Source organism: Pantherophis guttatus, chromosome 4 (genome assembly GCF_059756535.1).
Source record: "Pantherophis guttatus breed Tessera chromosome 4, ASM5975653v1, whole genome shotgun sequence".
Classification (NCBI taxonomy): domain Eukaryota; kingdom Metazoa; phylum Chordata; class Lepidosauria; order Squamata; family Colubridae; genus Pantherophis; species Pantherophis guttatus.
Genome location: NC_142066.1, coordinates 63,308,892 through 63,334,482, shown reverse-complemented (window position 1 = coordinate 63,334,482; position 25,591 = coordinate 63,308,892).

Here is a 25,591-nt window from a genome sequence, read left to right as displayed (position 1 = left end):
TCTCAGCTCTTTTGCACGCGCGCACATACACGCACACAAGCGGATACCCTCCTGGCTGGGATCACGGTGGTGGTGGGGACAGCGACTCCTCCTCTTGCTGCCACCACTGCAAAATGAGGTGAGTAGCTGGCTGTGCTGCACAGGAGAGCCGGAGTTCTTCCCTCCCTGCACCCGGCGGTGGTGGGTTGCTCCTTCCCTCTCCTTCCTGAGCTGACACGAAGGGGAGCATGGCTGGCGCTGAGCTGCCCGCAAAGGTCACGGAATCGCAAAAAGCAGCCAGTCATGGGCAGTGCAGAGAAAATGCTAGGGGCGCTTCAGCCGCATGGCCCTGTGGAGAGGCTTGCGCCTTCTCGGAGTGGAGAGCAGGTCACATGAGGAGGGAGAGGGAGAAGGGGGCAGCGCAGTGGTGAAATCCAAATTTTTTACTATCAGTTCTGTGGGCGTGGCTTGGTGGGCATGGCTTGGCTTGATGGGTGTGGCTTGGTGGGTATGGCAGGGGAAGGATACTGCAAAATCTCCATTCCCACCCCACTCCGGGGCCAGCCAGAGGTGGCATTTGCCGGTTCTCCGAACTACTCAAAATTTCCACTACCGGTTCTCCAGAACCTGTCAGAACCTGCTGGATTTCACCCCTGGGGGAGCGGCAGCTGCTAGCTTTGAGGGGAGCATGTCACACAGAAACGGGAGCACACAGAAACGCTGCCCCCTTCTTCCTCTCCATCTCCATTGCTGGGCGATCCCATGTGAAGAAAGGAATAGCAGCTTTAGCAAAGGAATAAAAACTGATTTTACTGCTTCCCCTTGGCTAACACCCAGCAAGGGAGAAGTTGCTCTGCCATGAACAGGCAGAGATGGGAGGTGAGGAACATGCCCGAACGACACTCCTGTGCTGATAAAACCTTCTCTTTCCCTCTGGAAAGGTCGGGGCCTTTTTACTTTGTCCTAGGCTAAGCCAAGGGGATGCTCTGGGCACAGGTCACCATCGAAGATATGGGCAGCCCAGCCATCAGTTTCTGCCAGCCCTCTGTGCGGCTGCTGCCCATTCACCCTCCCCTCTGGCTCAGAACCTGCTGCTTGCAATGGGGAATGCACTTTTGGGCCAGCCTGGCTGGCGGGTGGGCAAACAGATGGCCCACTCTGCACCCGCTTCTCTAGTCTTGCCAATGGGCCCGGACCATGCCTGGGCACCACCAGCTGGCGCAAATGTACCATGATGAAGGCCCCCCTGGAATGGGCAGCGCAAAGGTAAATTGCGCTTTACTCTTGCACACTTAGGCTTCTGCATTCGCTACCCCCCCTATCCTGCCACCCCCCGCTGCCATAGCACCATTACCTTTAGGGAACTGCCTCAAAGATCGTGTGGCAAGAGAAAAGGCAGTCGTGTATGCTGCGCTGCCTTCCAGATTGGCTTTGGAAAAGCCTGACCTCACAACATCTGAAGGTGAAATGGAAGCCAAGGGGTGCCACCCATTTCTCAGCTGCAGAGAGCTTTCCGGAAGCCTCTGATGGTAAAATGGAGACTGGGGGCTGATGCATGCAAGCGGTGGCAAGCAGCCACAGAAGAAGTAGGCTGCAAAAGAAGCGGCCTCAGAAAAAGTGGGCTGCAGAAGGAGAGGCAGGTGTCGGGGTGTGCAAGGCCTGTTAAGTAGGGCAGCTCCACCACCCCCTATCCCCACCCTAGCTTAATTTTTACCTCGTCCCATCCCTTGTACTCCGGGTTGGATGGTGTCTTAATTAGGGCTAATTTTGGGGATAGGGCTTAATTTGAGCTCATGCTTGTTTTGTTTTTGTTTTGTTTTTATTAAATTTATATACCGCCCTACTCCCGAAGGACTCAGGGCGGTGAACAGGCACAAAATAAAATACATAGATACAAAAGTTAGAAACATAATTAAAACCAGATTAAATAATTTAGCCCGAGACAATTAAAAATCCCAATAATTTAAAACAGATTAAAATTTCGATTTAAAAGAATTTTAAAACAGGGGAGAAAATTAGGCCAGGCCAGCTTGCTGGAATAGGAGGGTCTTAAGAGCACGGCGGAATGCATTCAAAAACATCATAGGGCTTCTTTCAGAGTGGGCCTTATTTTAGGGGAAATACGGTAGTCCTTGATGTACACTTCATTATCCATTCTTATGTATAGCAGTGGTGGGATTCAATTTTTTTAACAACAGGTTATGTGGGCGTGGCTTAGTTGGGGGTGTGGCTTGGCAATCATGTGACTGGGTGGGCGTGGCTAGCTGGTCACGTGACTGTGTAGGCATGGCTAGCTGGTCATGTGACCGGGTGGGTGTGGCTATGTGCATAGGGACTACTCAGAGGGCTGAAAAAAGTCATTTCTGACTGGGCCTCACACTTTTGACCGGTCCTCATACTTATGACCATCCTCACATTTATGCCTGTGCAGCTTTCTTAACAACCATGTCACTCATTTCACAACTGCTTCTCTTCACCATGGTGACAAGATAGGGCAAAAATGTAAAATGTGACGACAGTCGTAAGTTCGAGGACTGGTCAAAAGTGTGAGGACCAGTCAAAAATAACTTTTTCAGCCCTCTGAGTAATCCATATGCACAAAAGGACTACCCAGAGGGCTGAAAAAAGTGATTTCTGACAGGTCCTCGCACTTTTGACCGGTCTTCGCACTTATGACTGGTCATCATTTATGCCCATTGTAGCATTCTTAACAACCATGTCACTCATTTCACAACTGCTTCTCTTCACCAGGGTGACAAGATAGGGCAAAAACGTAAAATGTGAGGACAGTCATAAGTTCGAGGACTGGTCAAAAGTGCGAGGACCAGTCAGAAATAACTTTTTCAGCCCTCTGAGTAGTCCATATGCATAAAAGGATACAGCAATAGAGAGGGATGAAGGAAGGGAAGGGAAATTAGAGTAGGAGTGAGGGTAAGAGAGGGAGGAAGAGAGGAGGAGAAGGAGAAAAGAAGAGGAAGTAGGGAGGAGAAGAAGAGGGGGAGGAAGAGAAAGTAAGAAGGAAAGAAAAGAGAGAGGTGGTAGGTTTGAGGAGAAAGATTGCTGTACAATAAAAAAGATGAAAGGGAAGAAAGCCAACCCCAAACAAATATAAAGATATTAAGATAAAGAATGAATTGTTAAACTTTAAAGAATAAAAGAGAACAAATATGAATAAATAGCAATAATTAGAAACACACATACAAACATACAATGTATTTTCTTTGAACAGAGTATTTGGCCGGTTCACAAATTTAAACAGTGTTTAGTCATTTCAATTAAATTTACAATTTCTATATTTCCTTTTTGCCATATTTATTCCTCATCTATTTTTTTAAAAAAAATTACCCTTCATCCTCATCTCTAATCTTAATCAAATTCAATTTTTCCCTTCTATTCTATATTATACCCCTTCCCATTGTCATCTATTTTTATATCCATCCTCACATTGGTTAATTATGTAATATTAGTTGTTTAATATAAATTCAACATTTTAATATAAATCAATTAGTTATATAACTACCTTTTTTGTATATTAATCAATATGAACATGAATATTCCAATTATTTCCATGCAATCCAATTTCTTACAAATTTTTTTTTAAAATTTGATTTAAAAAAAATTGACAAATCAATTAATTATATTTACCAATAATAATAAACCAAATAATTTCCCCCATATATTCCTCCAAACCACAATTTAACCATTTCTGCTTTCAACACAATATACAATTAATAGTATCTCAATTATTACAATTCCCTAGTTAAATAGAGCTTTTTTTCTTTTGTGTTTTAAAATCTTGAACTCTCCTCTTTTTCCCTAAATTTCCCATTGTTTGCACCTACCTTTTTTGGTGAGGAAAAAGAAAAGAAATCTGCCTGCCTAATTTTCCAACCTTACAGCAACAGCAAAGCAGTTTCAGTTTCGTTTTTCAGCATAGCTAGGGAAAAAAAATCTGCTCCAGGACTCTTTGCAAGGAAGCAGCAGAGCCCTGAGCAAAACAGCTGAGACAAATCAGCTGAGAGTCGGGAGCCGATCTAATCAAGGGCTAATTAGCCTATGCTGAAGCTCCGTGGGCCAATAAAATTACAAAAAAACACCAAACCATTTGTTAAATTGCTGGCTCACCCGCCCCTCACCCACCACTATTTATTGGCAATAAATAGTGGTGCGGAGGGGCGTGGCAAGCCAGCAATTTAACAAACGGTTCGGCTGCACCACTGGCTATAGGGCGGCCCTTTGAAGCCCAGCAGCAAGAATTTAAACAGTTTTTATTCCTCTAGCCATCAGCTGGGACTCAGGAGGCAGCAATAGATTGGGAGTGGGTGGGGTAAGCGAACGGCCGGCGATCCAACAGAGCAGAGAGTGAGGGTGAGTGAAGGCGTGGGGGGGCAGGAGAGGGCTTTGGCGACCCCTGTAAAATGGCCGTTCGACCCCCAAAGGGGTCGCAACCCCCAGGTTGAGAACCGCTGGCTTAATGCTCTGGAAGTTTTTCTCTCCCAGGCAAGAAGCAGCAGGGGACAGAAGCAGCAGCCACTGACTTGCAGACCACATGGAGCCGTTCATGTGTTCTCCAGCAAGCTGCTTTCTCCATCCTGCTCTCTTGCGTCCAGAGCCGGTGGGGAACCATGTGGCAGCCCACGTGGATCCCAGGCAGCGGAACTTAGGCTAGGGAAGGGGTGGGCAATTGTGGCTCTTTTACAACCTGTGGCCTTCAACTCCCAGAATTCCTGAGACAGCCAAGCTGTCTCAGGAATTCTGGAAGTTGAAGTCCACAGGTTGTAAAAGAGCCACAATTGCCTACCCCTGGCTACGGTAGGCTGGCGCCACGCAGGTGGGAGGTGGGGCGGGGCGAGGGGCGGCTGAGCCAGCAATTTAACAAATGATTCGGTGTGCTGCGGGGCCAATAAATTACAAAAAAACACCGAACCGTTTGTTAAATTGCTGGCTCGCTCACCCCATTTATTGGGAATAAATAGTAGTACGGAGGGGCGGGGCAAGGGGCGGAGCGAGCCAGCAATTTAACAAAGGGTTCGGCCGAACCCCTAGAACCAGCAGAATCCCACCACTGAGCTAATGTATAGATAATCAGTAAATACAACATTTAAATAGGGCTTAGTCTTCAATACAGAAGCCTGAAACATTGAGACTGGAGAATCATTACCTGAAAGATCCTGTTTTAATATGCTTTTGAGTTTAGATACAAGTTTAATGAATATTGAAAATGCTTTGTTCATTATTCCTTTAATTAACCATTTATCCTAATGACCTGACTTCAGAAATGATCTATGGCATATTCAATTGAGTAGCAGCTGTTCACATATCACCTTTCATCATACAAATGTGAAAACCCCTCAATATTCACAGTGCAACTTTTAATCTCCTCTGTTCACAGTTCAAATTAAATGATGAATGTTATTACATGAGTTGGCTGAAGCCATTCAATTGTTTGCAGTGATGGAAAACATGATTGAAATAATTAATGATGCAAGTGATATGCAAGCTATCCACATAATTCAGGATAAATTATTCTAACTCCTGTACATTGGAACTAGTCTTGTATTAATACTGACAACAATTAAACTATAATTATAAACTAAATTTACCTGAGTTACTTGATAAAGTTACTTGAGATACTTGATAGCATAGTAAAATGCTATGGATATAGTATATTTGGACTTTAGCAAGGCATTTGACAAAGTAGACTACAACCAATTTCTTGGTATTATAGAAAAAGGTGGGTTAGACAGCATCACCATCAGATGGATTCGTAACTGGCCAACCAACCACACTCAACGTGTAGTTATTAATGGAACTGCATCTACATGGAAGGAAGTATGCAGAGGGCTACCTCAAGGTTAAGCCCAGTACTCTTTAACATCATCATAAATTATCTAGATGAGAGGATATAAGAGAACCTCATCAAATTTGCTGATGACACCAAGCTGGGGAAAATTGCTAACACTGTGGAAGATAAACTTAAAGATTCAGAAGGATCTTGATAGACTTGAGCATTGGATTCCATCCAACAAGATGCAGTTCAGTGGTAAGAAAAGTAAGGTCCTGAACTTAGACAGGAAAACCCAAATGCACGGGTATAGAATAGGCACTATTTGGCTGATCAGTAATAACTATGAGAGGGATCTAGGTGTCCTAGTGGACCACCACTTAAGTATGAGCCAGCAATGTGCTGTGGTTGCCAAAAAAAATGCAGTTCCAGTCTGCATCAACAGATGAATAGCATCAAGATGAGAAGTGATAATATCTCTTTACTCTGTACTGGTGAGACCACACCTGGAATATGGCATCCTAAAACAAAAAAGATGTTAAGACTTTGGAAAGAGTGCAGAGAAGAGCAACAAATATGATAAAGATTTTGGAGGCTAAATAGTATGACGAATGATTGAGGAAACTAGGTATGTCTAGCCTATCAAAGAGAAGGATTAGTGGGACAGTATTTGATGGTCTGTTACAAGGAAGAGGGGACTGACTTATTCTATAAGGCACCAGAAGAGGGCAGGACAAGTAGTAATGGGTGGAAGCTTGATAAAGAGAGATCCAGATTACTGAGCAGACTACATCTGTATGACTACAGCCATCCAGTTTGATGTGTAATTGTAGTGAAAGCTATAAAAAATAAAACTTACTATATGGATGTTAGGTTGCATATTGTCAAGGAGTAATGTTTTATATGTTTTAGGGTCCAAGCTCCTTTGTTAAATATTTCAACAATTTCATGTAAAGTGCCTTATAAGTTTTCCTTAGATTTTGCAACAGAGGTTTTGAAAATGACTTTAGTGTTCATATGGAATCCTAATATAGAAGCCTTTTTTCTCAGTCATGCCTCCACATTGCTGATTCAGAACTGTTTGATGATAAAATATATTCAATAGACTGTTGTCAAGTTCTTCATCACATGTCGTGTTTCCAGGATTAAAACCAGTGGTGCGTTGCTACCGATTCGCCCCAGATGGGGTGAACCAGTAGTGGCGGCGGCAAACTCTGCCCACCTGCCCAGACATCTCTGCCCATGCGCAGAAGTTTCGCACGCGCAAGCACGCACGTGTCCACAAGCAAACCAGTAGAGATTTGAAACCCACTACTGATTACAACCTCATTTTCATAGTCACGTTGATTTTTAGATTTTTGTGCTTATGTCTGTTCTGGCTTGGCATAAACTACCCAGACTCTTGACCTGGCACATCTAGATCTTGAGATTTTTATTGCATAATTAGGCAGTGTGTATGCACTCTGGTATAGGACAATACAGTTCTTTCTTATACCCACTACAGTTTAAATCCAAAACATATATTTTCTGTCTTTCCCACAGTTTAACAAACATCATACTTTGTGTTTCTCTGATATATGTTGGCATAATAGCAGTAACAGTTAGACTTATATACCCGCATTGTGCTTTACAGCACTCTCTAAGCAGTTTATAGTGTCAGCATATTGCCCTCAACAATCTGGGTCCTCATTTTACTGATTTTGGAAGAATGGATGTCTGAATCAACCTCAAGTCCTGTCAGGGTCAAACTCTAGACTGTGGCCAGAGTTAGTCTACAACACTGCATTCTAACCACTGCGCCACTAGGAATAATAATATTCCTGTCTGGAATTATTACTTAGCACTCTCTCCTACACTGCTATTTTTCCTTCTCCAGTCTTCAACATTAGACCATCAAGAGAACTAAAATTCAGACACATTCAGTTACTGAGTTTCAGCAGTCAGCCATTTTATTACTGAGCAAACTACATATATCAAACTTCCTGGTTCAACTTTCAGGTAGATATGATCGTAGGATTTCTTGGGTCTTTCAGTTAGTATCTCATATTCTGCCCGATTTTCAGCCTTGTCACTGTGAATTGATTTCATCTTTATTATAGTCACTTAAAAAATAAGATGCACCTCCATTCCCAATGCTGTTTTTCTGGTTGACATACTGTAGCCTCCAGTGCAAACAGATATGATTCATGCTGGAATTATAATTTAAAATAGAGAGTACAAAAAGTTATGCAAATTCATGTTAATGGAGACTCAAATTTTGCAAAAAATTCTCAGAAGAAAGGGAATGCAGTTACTGCCACTGGTGAGTGACGAAATTGCAAAATGTTATTATAAATCAAGTGGAATGATTTTTCTGCTAAGATCTTTATAAATTGCACATACGTTTGTAGGAAGTTAGCACCCACCCATCTCCTAGAAAAATGAAATATTCTAGGAAATAATATAAAGGGAGAATGTTATATTTCCCTGGATGAAAAATGGAGAAACATGTTTTTAGGCAGGAAACAGACTTACTCTTAATAGCCCCCACCATCCTCAATTGCCCACAGCAGATGTCCACACTTAAGAGATAAAGATATAGCTAGGTTTATTCATAGGCAATGGCCCTCACCCAAGATCCAACAAAGGTAGAATTAGCCTCTACCCATTTTACCACATGGTACCTGGGCAGATTACATCAGCCAGCAAGGCTCAACAAAGCCTGGGAGACAGACAGCCTACAAAGTTAGCTAAGACCCTTACCCCCTGGGAGTCTGACCACCAGTCAGAGTGCATTTCTTACACAGGAACAGGAAGTTCTAGGGTGGGCCCCAGAGAGGGCATAAAACCAGGGCACTCTCAGCATCTTTGCCCTTTTTTTCTTCACCCAACATCTTCAAGGCATGTAATAAAACATACACACCCTGCCATGATGCAGGCGGCCAACTAGGCCACACCCACCATGGCCACACCCACCCAGCCACCGGGCAGAGAACCCCTTGCTAAAATTTTTGAAGCCCACCCCTGCTTATCTTTACAATCCAAGAAAAGAGAGAGAGTCTTCTGAGATATTTATCATGTTCCCATTCCTTCTGTAAGTTAAAATACCTCATGTCTAATGATTTCCTAGTCTCCTAGGAGGCCTCCTCCTCCTCCTGTAATTGCTGGATAAGGTGTCCATGAATTGCATGCAGACCCTGTTTTTTTCAGTGGGATTCCCCAGCATTTCTTGCCCAAGCACCTTAGGAAGAGTTTGCTTCTATTCCTGCTATTCTGAAAGGAAACAACAGAAAATTAAAATAAACATATTTTAGCATATCTCATCAATTTTTTAGGTCCTCTGTGAAATGGTACCAGAATATTATATTGTTCTCTCCAGAAATACATTATCTGATGCATCATCCAGGACAATTGTGGTTGTAGCCTTGCAGGATTATCAAGGCTTCTGGGACATGTTCTGAAACTTGATGAACTATTGCTGACCAATGCAAATGAAAAATGTTCCATAGATGCAAAAAAAGAAAATAATAATAATTAGAAGTAAACATCACCATACAGGAAAAAAATGCAGAATGGTTTTATAAAGATTGCTGTGAATATTAAAGATCTCATTTTCTGCATTATTTTTAGAACTACTCCTTTTCAATAACAGCCTCTTCTGAAGGAAAAATCCTGTATGGAAATTTGAATGGTGAGGGTCATGGCAATATCTGTAAACTTTCTAATAATGCTTGGCTAACCTTTTGTACTGTTATGGAAATGAAATCATTAAGAATACCATATTTACCCATATATCTATTTATAATAGGGAAGTGAAATAAGGAATGTAAGCATGGTAGAAACTCAGTAGTAGCATTGGAAACCTGTGAAAGAATTGGGAAGAGAAATTCTACTTCATATTCCAAGTGTGATAGCGTTATAAATTTGTTGAAAGGCATTGTGATATTGGCAGTTTTAATTATGGTTATTTTCCCATCCAGTATAGTTATTGTATTTTTGCCTTCAGAATTACTATCTCTACAATGGAGAATGAACAAAATTCTCCATTTTCCAAAGTTCCAGTTCCAAAATTAATTGAAACAAGACCTTCATATATCACAACTCCGAGTATTAGCTTGTTCTTTATACATGATTTAAGCTTGATAATTTATTTATTAAGAAAAAAATGCTTCTGGATTCTTCCTTGCCATACAAAACACTAAAACCTCAGAATACATTTCATCATATATGTTATGTACGGATTGCTAGAATCTACATAAGGTTTCATGCTAACCGCTGATTGGCTATCTGGACCGTGGGAGATTCAACCTGCTATCATTGGCTGGCTGGTCTGCCTGGGGCTCCTTAAAAAGGCGAGCTCTGGCAGCCCAGCTGGCAGAGCGCAGTCACATTTTGCTGGAAATAAAAAGGTGCTGAATTCACTAATGACTCTCGCCTGTTGCCTTTGCGCCAATTTAACACTGGTGACAAAGGACAAAAGGGACCTGAGAACCTCCTCTTGAACCATGCAGCTGTCTTGAAACAAGGACCTCTGACACCTGCACGAATGGCATCGCAAGTATCGCCGGCCCCAGAGATCTTCGGCCCACAGATAGAAGACTGGCACACATACATGGGCCGTTTCAGAATGTTCCTGGAGGTCAATGATTACCAGGACAGTCTAGACAACAGGAAGCAAGCATTACTCCTGATCTACTGTGGCACCAAGATCTACAAAATGGCATAGACGTGATCACCCCAGCAGATGTGGAGACCGTCACCTGGGCCACCCTGCAACATGCCCTGGAAGACCACTAGGCACCATCCACCACCCTCTATGACAGCTGGAATGAGTTTTACCACCAGCGCCAATGAGAGGGAGAGACTGTCAATGATTTTGTGGCCAGCCTCCGGGAGATCGCTACCATGTGCAAGTTCATAAATCCCGAAGAAATGATAAAGGGCCGGATCATCCTGGGAGAGGGGTCTCATTCAAGGACGTTGTCGGGGAGGCCAGGGCTGCAGAATCATCAGACAACTCGGCAGCAAACATAAGAAAGACCAGCGGGGTGCACCACACATACCAGGAGCCCGACTGGTCAACTGAAGTCCCTGAGTATGATGATGATTGGGATGACACAGATGACACCATCCACCGCACGTACCCAGAAGAACGGCAGAACTGCAGGGACGCAGAGAGCAGACAGCCACGTTGCCCAGGCTGCATGGGTTTCCACACAAGGGTGGCTTGCCATTTCCGGGATGCAACATGCCGCCGATGCCAAAGAAAGGGCCACATTGTCAAAGCCTGCAAAGTGCCCCAACCCATTCCCTTTCAGCCAAAGCCTATAACCCCACCAGGAAGACCAGGGAACCCTAGAGCTGGCCAACAATGGAGCAGATGAAGAGAGGACCAATACCAAGCTCCCAGGGAAATCCATCACACAACCATGGGACACACAGATGCATATGAACGGAGAAATACCACGCAGTCATGAACATTGAAGGGGAACCATGCAAAATGGAGCTGGACACAGGGTCATATTTTACAATAGTATCCTGGCAAACAATCAAGAAGTTGAATCCAGCCGCAAGCAGGAAGTTCCTGAAGCCACCATAGTCGTCCGCCTGGATGACTATCAAGGGAACCAGATAGAGGTACTAGGCAGAATGGAGATCAAAGTAACATTCCACGAGTTCCAGGGCCGGCTGCTGCTCACAGTCGTTGGGAGCCACCAGCCATCACTGCTGGGAGTTGAATGGTTTAAACCCCTGGGCCTGGACATCACTGGACTGCACAGCGTAACCATCCACCCACAAACTGGACCAGCTATTGGCAGAGTTCGCAGACATCTTCGACGACGGCCTACGTAAATATACGGGGAAACCCATTTCATTTAACCTAGAGCCCCATGTGACCCTCATCAGGCTCAAACCCTGTAGGGTACCATTTGCTTTGCAGCCCAAGGTCGAGGAACAATTAGACAAGCTCATTGCCCAGGGAATCCTCGTGCCAACTGACCACGCGGTGTGGGAGACTCCCATAGTCACTCCCGTGAAGCCAGATGGGTCTGTCCGCATCTGCGCAGATTATAAGTGTGTACTGAACAAGGCCCTCCAGCAGAGTGCATACCCAGTGCCTGTGGTGCAACATCTGTTGCATTCCCTAGGAAGCAGGAAGATATTCATCAAGCTGGACCTTGTCCAGGCCTATCAGCAGCTGCCAGTAGATGAAGCCACCGCTGAAGCACAAACCATAGTGACTTACAGGAGGGCATTTAAATGTACCAGGTTGCAGTTTGGGGTCAGCGTAGCCCCAGGACTTTTCCAGTGCCTAATGGAGCGGCTACTGCAAGGGATGAAGTTTCTTCTTTTGAGGCTCCCGGACTATGTCAGCCTATCTATCATTATTACAGTCCCCCAGATGTATTCTAGGACTGAACTTCTTGGTCTGCAAGACTCCCCCTTCTCACAGATGTGGCCCTCCTTGCTATCAAGGGCCCACCTCAAGGATGGGTCTTGGGACCCAGAGAGGTGGCATGTGAAAACTAGGGGATTGAGGGATTTTTTATCAAAATTTTTAGTCAAATTTTTAAGGGGTCCCAGGGAGGGGGAGGGTCAGAATGGAATTTGGGTTGTGGGTATGGGGGATAACCCACAAGAGGGAGGGTCGGGTCAGGCCATGAAGCACAGTGTGGGGGGTGGGGGACCTGGGGTCGAGGGGGGGTTAGAGCTCATCCGGATAGTGTTCTGAACATCAATACTGTAGGTGGGAGGGGTAGATATGGCGGGAGCAGGGGGCCATATCGTGTTAGGGGAGTGCGCACTCGCTGTTTACGAGCGGTGGCATGCTCCAGCCCCCAAGGTTCCACTCACCCCCTGGTTGCATAGACCCTCAGGACCCGGGCCTTCGGCTGATGCTATGCAAGGCTAGGTCCATAGTAAATAAAGCCCCCCTCATTTGTGATCTTGTTCAGGAGGGGTGTGTGGGCCTGGCAGGTGTTACGGAGACCTGGTTGGGCCAGAAGGGGGGGTCCCCCTCGTTGAAATGTGCCTGCCAGGTTTCCAAGCATTCCATCAGCCGAGGTCACAGGGGAGGGGCGGGGGGTAGCGGTTATCATTAAAGAAGGTCTGAGACCGAGGGAGGCCACTGTTCCTCAGACGGCTGGCTGTAAATCCCTCCTTGTGAAATGGGGTCACGGGGTTCAGATGGGTTTGCTGATCACATATCTGGCTCCCTGCCAGGTGGCAACGGCCCTGCCCGAGCTATTCAACGTCATCGCCACGGTGGCGGTTGATACCCCCAGGCTTATGGTCATGGGGGATTTCAACCTGCCATCCGTGGGTGAGGCATCTGAGGTGGCTCAGGAGTTCATGGCTTCCATGACAGCTATGGACCTGACCCAGTTAATTCATGGCCCTACCCACACGGGGGGAAACACGCTGGATCTGGTTTTTGTCTCTGGACAGTGGTTGAATGATCTTGAGATAGGGGATATAGTTACCGAACCCTTGTCATGGTCAGTTCACTCTCTCCTTCATCTCAACCTTTGAACCGCTGCACCCCGCCGCAGAGAGGCGGAGCCGGTAAGATGGTTCCGCCCCAGGCGCCTGATGGAACCTGACAGGTTCCAGATAGAGCTTGGGCCATTTCCTGAGGCTCTGGCACATGCCTCGACTGGAGACCTAGTGGCCGTCTTGGATAGGGCGGCCGCTGCAGCCCTGGATCGGGTCGTGCCTTTGCGGCCTCTCAATTGGCTCCTTGGTTCACTGAGGAGCTGAGGGAGTTGAAGCGCTGGAAAAGACACCTAGAGAGCAGTTGGAGGGCCAGTCTTTCTGAATCTGACCAGACACTAGTAAGATCCCATATTAGGAATTACCTAGTGGCGATAAAAGCAGCGAAATGTAGTTATTTTGCTGCTCTTATTGCATCATCAGATAACCGCCTGGCTGCCCTCTTTAGGGTGACCTGCTCCCTACTCCACCAGGAAGTGCGGGAGGACCCCTTGGAGGGTAGAGCCGAGGATTTTGTTCAGTATCTGTATGACAAAATCACTCAGATTCGGGAAGATCTGGACTCCGACTGGGTAGTCTCAGGGGGAGGGACTGGGGCAGGTCTTGAGAATGTTATCTGGGATGAGTTTGATCCTGTGACCCCCGAGGACGTGGACAGGATTCTGGGTAGACTGAACGTGACCGCTTGTTTATTGGACCCGTGTCCTTCCTTAGTGCTGGCTTCCCGGGAAGTGACACGAGGCTGGCTCCAGGGGATTATAAATGCTTTGTTGGGTGAGGGTGACTTTCCCGCCGCCTTGAAAGAGGCAGTGGTGAGGCCTCTCCTCAAGAAGCCTTCCCTGGACCTGGCAATTTTGGTAAATTATCGTCCAGTCTCCAACCTTCACTTTGTGGCGAAGGTTGTTGAGAGTGTGGTTGCGCAACAGTTCCCCCAGCACCTGGATGAAACGACATATCTGGATCCATTCCAGTCGGGCTTCAGGCCTGGGTACAACACGGAAACGGCATTGGTCACATTGGTAGATGACCTCTGGAGGTCTTGGGACAGTGGATGCTCCTCTGTCCTGGTCCTGTTAGATCTCTCAGCGGCTTTTGATACCATCGACCATGGTATCATGCTGCAGCGGTTGGAAGAGTTAGGGGTGGGAGGCACTGAACTAGGGTGGTTCTCCTCCTTTCTCTCTGACCGGTCGCAGTTCGTGTTGACAGGGGGGCAGAGGTTGACCCCGAGGCCCCTCATATGCGGGGTGCCGCAAGGGTCGGTCCTCTCGCCCCTCCTGTTCAATATTTATGTGAAGCCGCTGGGCGAGATCATCTGTGGTTTTGGGGTGAAGTACCATCAGTATGCTGATGACACCCAGCTATACATCTCCACCCCAGACCACCCCAACAATGCCCTTGAAGTGATGTCCCAGTGCCTGGAGGCCGTGCGGATCTGGATGGGGAGGAATAGGCTCAACCCATCCAAAACCGAGTGGCTGTGGTTTCCGACGTCCCGATATAGTCAGTTGGTGACATCACTGACTATTGGGGGTGAATCATTGGCCCCCACGGAGAGGGCACGCAACTTGGGTGTCTTCCTGGATTCACGGCTGTCTTTAGAAGAGCACTTGATGGCCGTGACCGGGAGGATTTTTCATCAGGTTCGCCTGATTCGCCAGTTGCGTCTCTTTCTGGATCGGGACTCCTTACGCACGGTCACTCATGCCCTCGTCACCTCCCGCCTGGACTATTATAATGCTCTCTACATGGGGCTCCCCTTGAGGAGCACCCGGAGGCTCCAACTGGCGCAGAGTGCGGCCGCATGGGTGGTAATGGGAGCGACTTGGCGTTCCCATGTAACACCCCTCCTGCGCGAGCTGCACTGGCTCCCGGTGGTCTTCCGGGTGCACTTCAAGGTTTTGGTTACCACCTTTAAAGCGCTCCAAGGCTCAGGACCTGGGTACTTGCGGGACCATCTACTACCACCAATAGCCTCCCACCGGCTGGTACGCTCCGATAGAGAGGGGCTCCTCCGGGTGCCATCGGCCAAACAATGCCGACTGGCAGCCCCCAGGGGGAGAGCCTTCTCTGTGGGGGCACCTACTATCTGGAACAAGCTCCCCCCGGAGATACGGAGGATCCTGGATCTGCGCACCTTCCACCGTGCTCTAAAGACCTTTTTATTTCACCAGGCGGGCCTGGCCTAATTTTCTCCTTCTTTTATAAAAGAATTTTTAATTTTTAATATTTTTTAGTATTTTATATATTCAAATTTTAAAATTGGTTTTAAAATGATTGGGGTTTTAATTTGTCTGGGCCAAAACTATTTAATTTGATTTTAATTCTGCTTTTAAATTTTGTATGTATGGATTTTATTGTTGGCTGTTCACCGCCCTGAGTCCTTCAGGAGTAGGGCGGTATAGAAATCTAATAAAATGAAATGAAAAATGAATCAGCCGAGCGCAACTACAGCCAAATTGATAAGGACGCCTTGGCCATGGTGGCAGGGATCAAGGGGTTCCAAGAGTATGTACTGTATACGCTAGGCATTTCGAGATTGTAATTGATCATAAGCCCCTATTAGGACTCCTCGCCAGTAACCAACAAACCCCACCATACATGTCCCCAAGGATGACCAAATGGGCCATTTTCCTCACAGCGTACGACTACGAGCTGATCCACTGCCCCAGCAAAGACATCAGCCATGCCAATGCTCTCAGCTGCTGCCCGCTGCCAGAATTGGTGGAAGACCCCGCACCCACCACCCAAGTGCTGTTGATCGACATCGACCCAACCAGCCCAGTTACTGCCAGAGACATCACTGAACACACCCAAAAAGACAAAATGTTAAGAAAGGTTCTGAACTGGGTGTTGAGGGGGTGGCCACAGGAGAACCTGGGAGAGGAGTTCAAGAGTTACCACAGCAAGCAAACTGAACTGTCAACCATTAAGGGCTGTTTGCTGTGGGGAGAAAGGGTCGTCGTTCCCCAAAAGCTTCAGAGGTGCGCCATGGATGCCCTGCATGTGGGACACCCTGGGATTGTGAGGATGAAGGCATTAGCCCGGAGCTACATCTGGTGGCCCCAGATGGACAAGGACATTACCGAGTGGGTGGCCATCTGCAAACCCTGCCAGGGGACATGACCAGCGCCACCACGGGCACCCACTCATGAATGGGAAGTGGCCAAGGGGCCCTGGTCCCACATACATATTGATTTGCAGGGCCAGTAGAAGGACAGACGTTCCTGATTGTCGTGGACGAATACTCCAAGTGGCTAGAGGTGATCATCATGCAGACAACCACGACAGAAGCCACCATCTGAGCCCTCCGATGGCTGTTTGCCACCCACGGTCTACCTGACATCCTGGTTTCTGATAATGGTCCACAACTGACAGCCAAGACCATGGAGGCATTCCTCGCAGAGCAAGGGATCCGGCACATACTCATCTCTCCTTTCCGCCCAGCAAGCAATGGGCAGGTCGAGCGAATAGTGAGACTAACCAAAGATATCCTCACCTGAATGGGCTCAGGAATTGGCAGGAAAAATTCGACCAGTTCCTCCTCGGTCAACACATCACCCCCGATGCGACCACCAACAAGAGCCCAACGGAGTTGCTGATGGGAAGAAGGCTGAGGTCGCAACTCGACTGATACTACCGGACTCCACATGGCCCACGTGGGCATTCAACGTACAGGACCGAATATTTGCACACAACTATGCAGGGTACCCGACCTGGCTGGCGGGCCGAGTCGTGGCTGTCACTGGCCCCAAGTCATACCGCATTGAGCTGGAGGACGGGCAGATCTGGAGAAAGCATATCAACCAACTCAGACACCGCCTGGGGGACACCGAGCTGAGGAACCAGGGCCCTGGACCACGACTGGAGGGCCGGAGCAACAATCGCAGAACCTGAGGTCTCTGCCCCGAGGAGCATGCTCAATCGCCAGCCAGGAAGCAGACGAGCAGGAACCAGGCCTACTCAGTGGCCCAACAGGGGGACTACTCACCAACCAGAGCCGTGACCATTCCTCTGGGATCGAGGGCATCCAGCGGGAAGCGATGGTTTCGGAAGCTGAAGGAACCAGGCCAGAACTCGACTCGCGGGCCGAGAAGCTCCAGAAGGTTTCTTCCCAGGCAGCCGGAGGAACACCAGACTCGACCGCTGCAGCCAAGATCCCGGGGACAAGTGAACTGCTCAGGTCCAGTAGGAAGCCGGCACACCCCACCTACCTAGAGGACTATGTCACATACGTAGGCAGAGGATTGGACACTGTTCATTCTAGGAGGGGCGGAGTGTTATGTACGTGTTGGCTAGAATCTACGTAAGTTTTCATGCTCGTCACGGATTGGCTAGAATCTACATAAGGTTTCATGCTCACCGTGGCTGTCCGGACCGTGGGAGATTTAACCTGCTGTCATTGGCCGGCTGGTCTGCCTGGGGCTCCTTAAAAAGGCGAGCTCCAGCAGCCCAGCCGGCAGAGCGCAATCACATTTTGCTGGAAATAAAAAGGTGCTGAATTCACTAACGACTCTCACCTGTTGCCTTTGTGCCGGTCTAACAATATACATATTTACACACACACACTCTATAAGAATAGTTGTTACACTGCAAAATTGAAAAAAAAAACACCCTATGATCACTTATGATAGTCAGGAGGTACAAATACTTCTGAAAGGAGAGGAGAAGGAAGAGGTGATGGTAGTGGTGGTAGTGGTGGTGGTGGTGGTGGTGGTGGTGGTGGTGGAGGAGGAGGAGGAGGAGGAGGAGGAGGAGGAGGAGGAGGAGTCTTTACTATCATCCAGAAACCTTCTCTACTAAGTCCTTATCAAGTGAATGATAAATATGCTAGTCAAAAACTAGTAATGAATCACTGACAGGAAATTTGTGCTTTTCAGCAATAGCAGCAAAACTTTCTTGATATCCTGATAAACTAAAATAACGTGCTGATATGCTGCCCCCTTGTCAGGGACATTAGTCCTGCAAAATAAATGAAGAGACAAATAACAGAGAGAGGGGGGAGGGGAGAGAGAGAGATAAGGCAGGTACATGATAAGCGAATTAAAGCGAAAAAGCTGCTTTAATATGTTTAAGGTCTACCCATTCAGTTTCAGACGGAGGAAAATATTTCCATGCAACTGAATACTGGAAATTTCCTCAATGTTTATGAGAGTCTAAAATGTCTTTAATCTCAAAATATTGTTGTCCCTCAATCATGATATGTTCTGGCAGTGGTGGCGGCATCAGGCACAGTAGGGACAGGTTTTCTGGTTTTAGGACGCTGCAATGAACATGCCTAAAAGATTTTGACAATTCAAGTTCAACTGTGATTGGGTTGATAATCCTTTGAATGGGGATGGGACAACCTACTTCGTTCCCAATTTTTTGGAAAGTTATCTGGACTGTAGGGATTTTGTGGAAAAGTAAATACAATACCCTACTTTAATGTCTTTGGACTTTATTAGTTTTTTTATCTGCATGCTTTTTATAAGTCTCTCTTGCCTCCTCTAATGTTTTTCTAACCACCAGGCAGGTTTTCTGTAGCTGTGCAACCCAGTCTTTCAGAGATGTAATAAGAGGAGTAGCCAGGAGCAATCTGGTCCCATAGCCACTTGGAATGGGGTGAACCTGGTGCTGCTATCCACAGAGTTGTTATAAACCACTTTAGCAAATGGAAGGAGGTCTGTCCAATTGTCCTGTTGGTAATTAGTGTAACATCTCAGGTATCTTGCAGATGTTTAATTATCATAATCAGAGCTGGTAAAAGTGCAGTTTGTTGTCAGTTTTTGCCCACTTTCTTGGGCTATTTTCCATCCATCCATCTTTGCATAGCATAGCAGACAAGTCAATTAAAGCCCTTCAAAACATCCTAAGCAGGCCAAAAGATCCATAAACCCCAGAAATAAAAACAGGAGACATCTATACAATGTAAGGACTGCAACAACCACTATATAGGACAAACAGGCAGAAGACTGGCAGAAAATAGTTAATACCAACTAGCAGTCAGAAGACATGAGGAAAAATCTTTAATTTCACAACATATAGACAGATTTAACTATAGTTTCAATTCGGAAAATGTGACCATCCTAAACCAAGCCAAATCCAAAAACACCAGGGAATTTCTAGATGCCTGGCACTCTTAGCCATCAATTAGCCATCAATAGACACATAGACATTAACAACATCTATAGACTATGCAAAAGAGACTATCACCCAGTCCAAAAAGGAACAAAAACACCCAAGTATCTTTCCACCAGCAATCAGCACCCAATCAGCATAGATTAACTAACTCCATTGTTAACATCAGACCAACAATCAATTAAACAATATCCCAATCAAGAAACTGCCAAAGAAGCCAACAGCAAACAGCCCAAACACAGACTCTCAAAGACCACCCCCATCCCCACCAACACTGACAAGCAAGCTCCCAGAATATAAACTGACAGCAAACTGCACTCTGTGCTAGCACTGATGATGTTACCTAGATTGGTTAATGAAATGTCTGCAAGAAAATAAGCAAGCTCAGAGATCACCAAGGACTCGTCAAATACCATATAATTTATAATAGATTAATGAGCATTGAAAGAGTATTCTGCTGCACCAACTATGCATGTGGCTGAATTTCTAATAGTTGTGCAAAAAACGTTCAAGTTATTTATGCACTATAATTTGCATATAAATCTATATGGAACATCTTCTGGTACATCTTATAAATGTTTTCATGTTCCTCCAGCCTGCAAATTTATGTAGACTATGAGAGCTTCCTATAACAGTAATTCTGGATCTAATCTTTGTGAATCCAAGTACTGTGTAAATTGTGAATTGCTGTGTTTATCTCAGTCAATTTCATTTAAGAATACTAGTGCTGGGCAAAGCATCAATGCAGGTCATGAAAATGTGATTTTTAGTTTAGCAGAAGGTTTAGCACAATTAGCTTAACAAGTGCTGCAACTAACAATACTGTGTTCACATATTTATAGGAATCTTTATACAAATCTTCATACAGGTATTTATATAGATAAATCCAATGCAGAAAAACAAGCATTTTTTTTCCTTGAGATACTGAAAAAGATTATTTCCAAGGGAGGAAAAATTCTTGTGTAAATACTTGGAAGTCAACCTTAAAAATCTGATTTAAGAGCATGAGTGGTGAAATTGAAAGTGGGAGAGACGGTGAATGTGTGAGAATCGTAGAGTATTGCAGTGGATAGTATTTTTGAGATCTAATGAATACAAATGGTAAAGATGATAGTGATTCCTAAAATCAAAATGAGATATAAATCCTGTAGTTATAATGCTAGTAGAAAATATCTTTGTCTAAAGCATGGCTACAAGGTTTACCATAGTTAACCTAACAAATGATTATTTTATGCTTCTGATAGAGTTCCCAATTCCATTATTATCATGTTCAGCTTGGGATTCCTAGTCCCCCTTCCCCTTCCCACATATAAAAGACAGACAGATGTACAATTGAGTTGTACACTCAATTTTATGCAGTACTTGTTTGCCCTGACAGAAACATACTCACAACCCAAAATCCACTCAATTTCACCAGAACCTATAGCAATGTCTTATGTTGTTATACAGTTGTCAATATTTGTAATAAAGTTGTCAATATTTGTAATGAAATCTATCTTGAAATAAACTCAGAAATTGGAAGGAGAGTTTGAAAGAATGAAACTAGAGATGAGGATAGAAGTGGCTGAAAAATAAATGCTCATTGTACATTTACGAAGGGCCAGATATAACAACTTATTTTGTAGATTTATTTTTTTAAAATAAAGAAGAATGTGGCCTTCCATGTTTCCTTCCCTCTCTCTCCAAATATATTATAACAAATGGTTTGTTCATCTAACAGTTTTCCACCTTATTCTTCTAAGCTTAAAATTTCATTGTAAGATATAGCTGAACAGCTAGGGTTTACAGAATGATAGAGTTGGAAGGGACCTTGGAGGTCTTCTACTGCAACTCCCTGCTCAAGGAGAAAACTCTATGCCATTTCAGACAAATGGTTATCCAATCTCTTCTTAAAAATCTCCAGTATCGGAACACCCACAACTTCTGGAGGCAATCCATTTCACTGATTAATTATTCTGTCAGGAAATTTCTCCTTAGTTCTAGGTTGTTTCTTTCCTAGTTAGTATCCATCCACTACTGCCTTCTGGTGCTTCAGAAAATTAGTTCACCCCCTTCTTCATGGTAGTCCTTCAAATATTGGAACACTGCTATCATGTCACCCCCTAATCCTTCTTTTCACTAGATTGCAATTCTTGCAATCATTCTTCATATGTTTTAGCCACGGATGGGTTCTAAAATTTTTAACTACCAGTTCTGTGGGCATGGCTTATTTTGTGGGTGTGGTTTGATGGTCATGTGACAATTTTTTAGGATTTAGCAGAGGTACTGGTCTACCAGGCTTTTAACTGCTTGCAGAGCCGTCCGATCTACCCATTTGTTTTTGGAGCATACTGGTCTACCCATTTGTTTTTGAAGAGCACTGGTCTACCACCACACTGCCTTTTACCACTGATCAGCTGTAGGGCAGCCCTTTGAAGCACTGGGGCAAGAGTTTAAACAGTTTTTTGCCACTCTGCCACCACCGAGAGCATCGGAAACCGCTTTCAGGCACTTGGCCTCAATTGCCAATCTACCACCACCGAGCGGTTTACAAGGAGCAGATCAGTTCTAGCTGATCAGTTGGGAGGCTTCTTGGCTTCTCAATTTAAAGCTAAGGTGTCTTGTTTTTTTTCTCTCTTCTTTGTCAAGTGAGCCCTGATTTTTTCCTTCTAGCCGATCAGCTGGGACTCGGGAGGCAGCAAATAGATTGGGGGCGGGGCCAGGCAGAGGTGGTATTTACCAGTTCTCAGAACTACTCAAAATGAAGCCTTGGTAGCACAGTGGTCTAAGGCACCCTGTTATTAAGCTGGTTATTAAGACCAGCTGCCTGCAATTACTGCAGGTTCGAATCTTGCCAAAGCTCAAGGTTGACTCAACCTTCCATCCTTTCTAAGGTAGGTAAATTGAGGTCCCAGTTGTGGGAGCAATAAGCTGACTTTGTATAAATATACAAAAGGATGAAGGCTATTGCTGAGCACATTGTAAGCCGCCCTGAGTCTCCAGAGAAGAGCGGCATATAAATCAAATTAAAAAAAAAATTCCACTACCGGTTCACAAGAACCGGGGAGAACCGGTAGCAACCCACCACTGGTTTTAGCCTTAGTCTTTGTTGCTCTTCTCTGCACTCTTTCTAGAGTCGCAACATCTTTTTTATATTGTGGCAACCAAAACTGAATGCAATATTCCAGGTGTGGTCTTTCCAATGCATTATAAAGTGGTATTAACATTTCACGTGATTTTGATTCTGTCCCTCTATTAATACAACCAAGGACTGTGTTAGCTTTTTTGGCAGTTGCAGCACACTGCTGGATCATATTCTAGTGATTGTCCACTAGGACTCCAAGGTCCCTCTTGCAGTTACTACTGTTAAGCCAGGTACAACTTGTACATTTGGTTTTTCTTGCCTAAATGTAAAACCTTACTTTTCTCACCATCGAATTTCATTTTCTTAGATAGGGTCCAATGTTCAAGTCTGTCAAGATCCTTCTGTATCTTGAGCTTTCTGGAGTATTGACTATTCCTGCCAGTTTGGTGTCATCTGCACATTTGATGAGTTCCCGTCATTTAAGTCATTGATGAATATATTGAAGAGTACCTTTGGGTACCCCTGCATACTTCTTCATATAGATGAAGTTCTATAAAGGACTGTACACTGGGTCTGGTTGATCAGCCAGTTACAAATCTATCTGATGATAGTGCTGTCTAGCCTACATTTTTTGATTTTATAAAGTAGTAGGCTGTGGTCAACTTTATCAAAGGCCTTATTGAAGTCCAAATAAATTACTGTAGATCTACAGCATTTCATTGGTCCATTAATTTTGTCACTTTGTCAAAGAATGCAATAAGATTTCTATGGCATGATCTGGTTTTGAAAAATCCATGTAGGCTTCTGCTTATGATTTTGTTTGCCTCCAGGTTTTGCAGATTTGTTGCCTGATTATCTTTTCCAGAATCTTTCCAGGTATTGATGTCAGGTCGATAGGTCTGTAGTTTCCTAGATCCATTTCCCCCTTTTTTTTGTAGTTGGGTACTACATCAGCCCTTTTCCAGTCATCTGGTAGTTCTCTGATGTCCAGGATCTTTGAAAGATATCACTCAGTGCTTCTGAGATCTCATTTGCCACTTCCATTAGAACCTTGGGGTGTAATCCATCTATTCCTGGTGATTTGAACTTGTCTAGAGTGGATAGGTATTAATGGTGGGATTCTACCAGTTTGGACCGGTTCGGGAGAACCATTAACTCCGAATTTCAGCCAAGAGCGAACTGGTTCTCTCTTTCTTTTCTTTTTTCTTTTCTTTTCTTTTTTCTTTTATTCTTTTTTACATGTTGAAAGAAGCTTTTTTATTGTTGTTATTTTTGACCTTTGTAGCAAACCTTAATTCATTTTGGGCAGAGAGAGAGAAATGAGAAATAAATAAGATCCTCATCCCCAGTGTTTAAACTTTCTAATTTTAATTTCTTAAAAATGAGTGGAATGTGCAAGAGAATATATTACATGGAGAATATATTACAAGTCTTCTTGAAAGTAGAGTTGTGAAATCCTGTTCTCCTAAAACAATGTTCATTTGAATCATATCTTCATTTTGGATCAAATTAAACATAAAAATTAGAAAAAACTAGGCTGGTTTGGAATATTCTGCTTTTCAAACTAAAATTTGTATGCTTCCCCTGCCTCTCATCCCCAGGTAAGGATGGAATAAGTGGCACCTTACAGATGGTAACTTACTAATTCTCATTTATTATAGCTTCACTATGGAGAAGGTTGTAACTCTTCTCTCTTCTCCACTGTGTCCTGTACCCATTTAATTAGAAATGGAAAGGAGACAGATTGCTAATATCACTAGCCAGCCTATAGGGACAAAAATGTCTCCCAGCCACCATCTAAAACAGATTCTGAGAGTCAAGGGGGAAGAATCTGTCTGAGCAAATATTGGCTTAGATTAGCAAATATTTGTGAGTTGTGCTTTTGCTTCCAAGTAAAATGCAAATTACAGCCACAGAGAGAGAAAAGAAAAGAGCATGTACATCAGTAGGAATTAAATTTTGCTGTGCATAAAGCAGGGGCTTCAGTTTTGAGGCATCAATATTTCAATAGGGGCAAGAGGAATAGAAAGATTCACAATGAGTCTTAAAGAACTGGTCTTGGATATATTCATGATTAAATATAAAAAAGTGGGTTGGTGTTTAAGAAAACATCACTTTTTGACACTTAATCTTGAATGTACAGAAGAACTGAACGTATTCTAGATTCATAATATATACTATTCTAAGTAAAGGAGAATATTTGTAGCTCATGGTTGAAATGAGGGATCTGTGGTACTCTCTGAGCTTTCTTGCAGACATATCATTATTCAAATTAGGTAACATCATTAGTGCTAGTAAGGAGTGGGGTTTGGTCGCAGTTTATATTCTAATGACTTGCCCTGTCTGTATTGGTGGGGGTGATCTTAGAGATTCTTTGGCTGAGCTATTTATTGTTGGCTTGTTTGACCATTCCTTGATTGGGGTATTGTTTTCTTGATTGTTGGTCTGATATTAATCTTGAAATTAATCTATGCTCAGCTGGGTGCTGATTGCTGATGGGAGGTGCTTAGGTTGTTTTGTCCCCTTTTTGGCTTGTTGATTGTTTTGCATAATCTATAAATATTGTTTATATCTATGTATCTATTGATGGCTAATTTGTCAGAGTGCCAGGCTTCTAGAAATTCCGTAGTTTTGGAACTTGGCTTGGTCTAGGATAATTATTTCCCAATTGAGTTTTCATATCTTCAACTGCTAGTTGGTGTTCATACATGAGTTCTGTCAATCTTCATTTGTCCTACATAGACACTGTTGCAGTCATTACACTGTATGTTGTATATGACTCCAATTCAGAGGGGGTTTCAGCAGGTTCTGACCAGTTCTGGAGAAGCGGTAGTGGAAAGTTTGAGTAGTTCGGAGAACTGGTAGTAAAAATTCTGACTGGCCCCGCCCCCAACTATTCTGTGCCTCCTGAGTCCAAGCTGATCGGGAGGAAATGGGGATTTTGCAGTAACCTTTCTCTGAAGTGGGGTGGGAATGGAGATTTTACAGTATCTTTCCTCTGCCACACCCACCAAGCCATGCCACGCCCACCAACCACACCCACAGAACCGGTAGTAAAAAATTTTGAAACCCACCACTGTTCCAGTTATCCCTATATGCTAGATTGAGAGGCTTTACTCTCAGTCATTTATATTGTGGTCACTACATGGGCCTTGTTTAAAAAATATCTG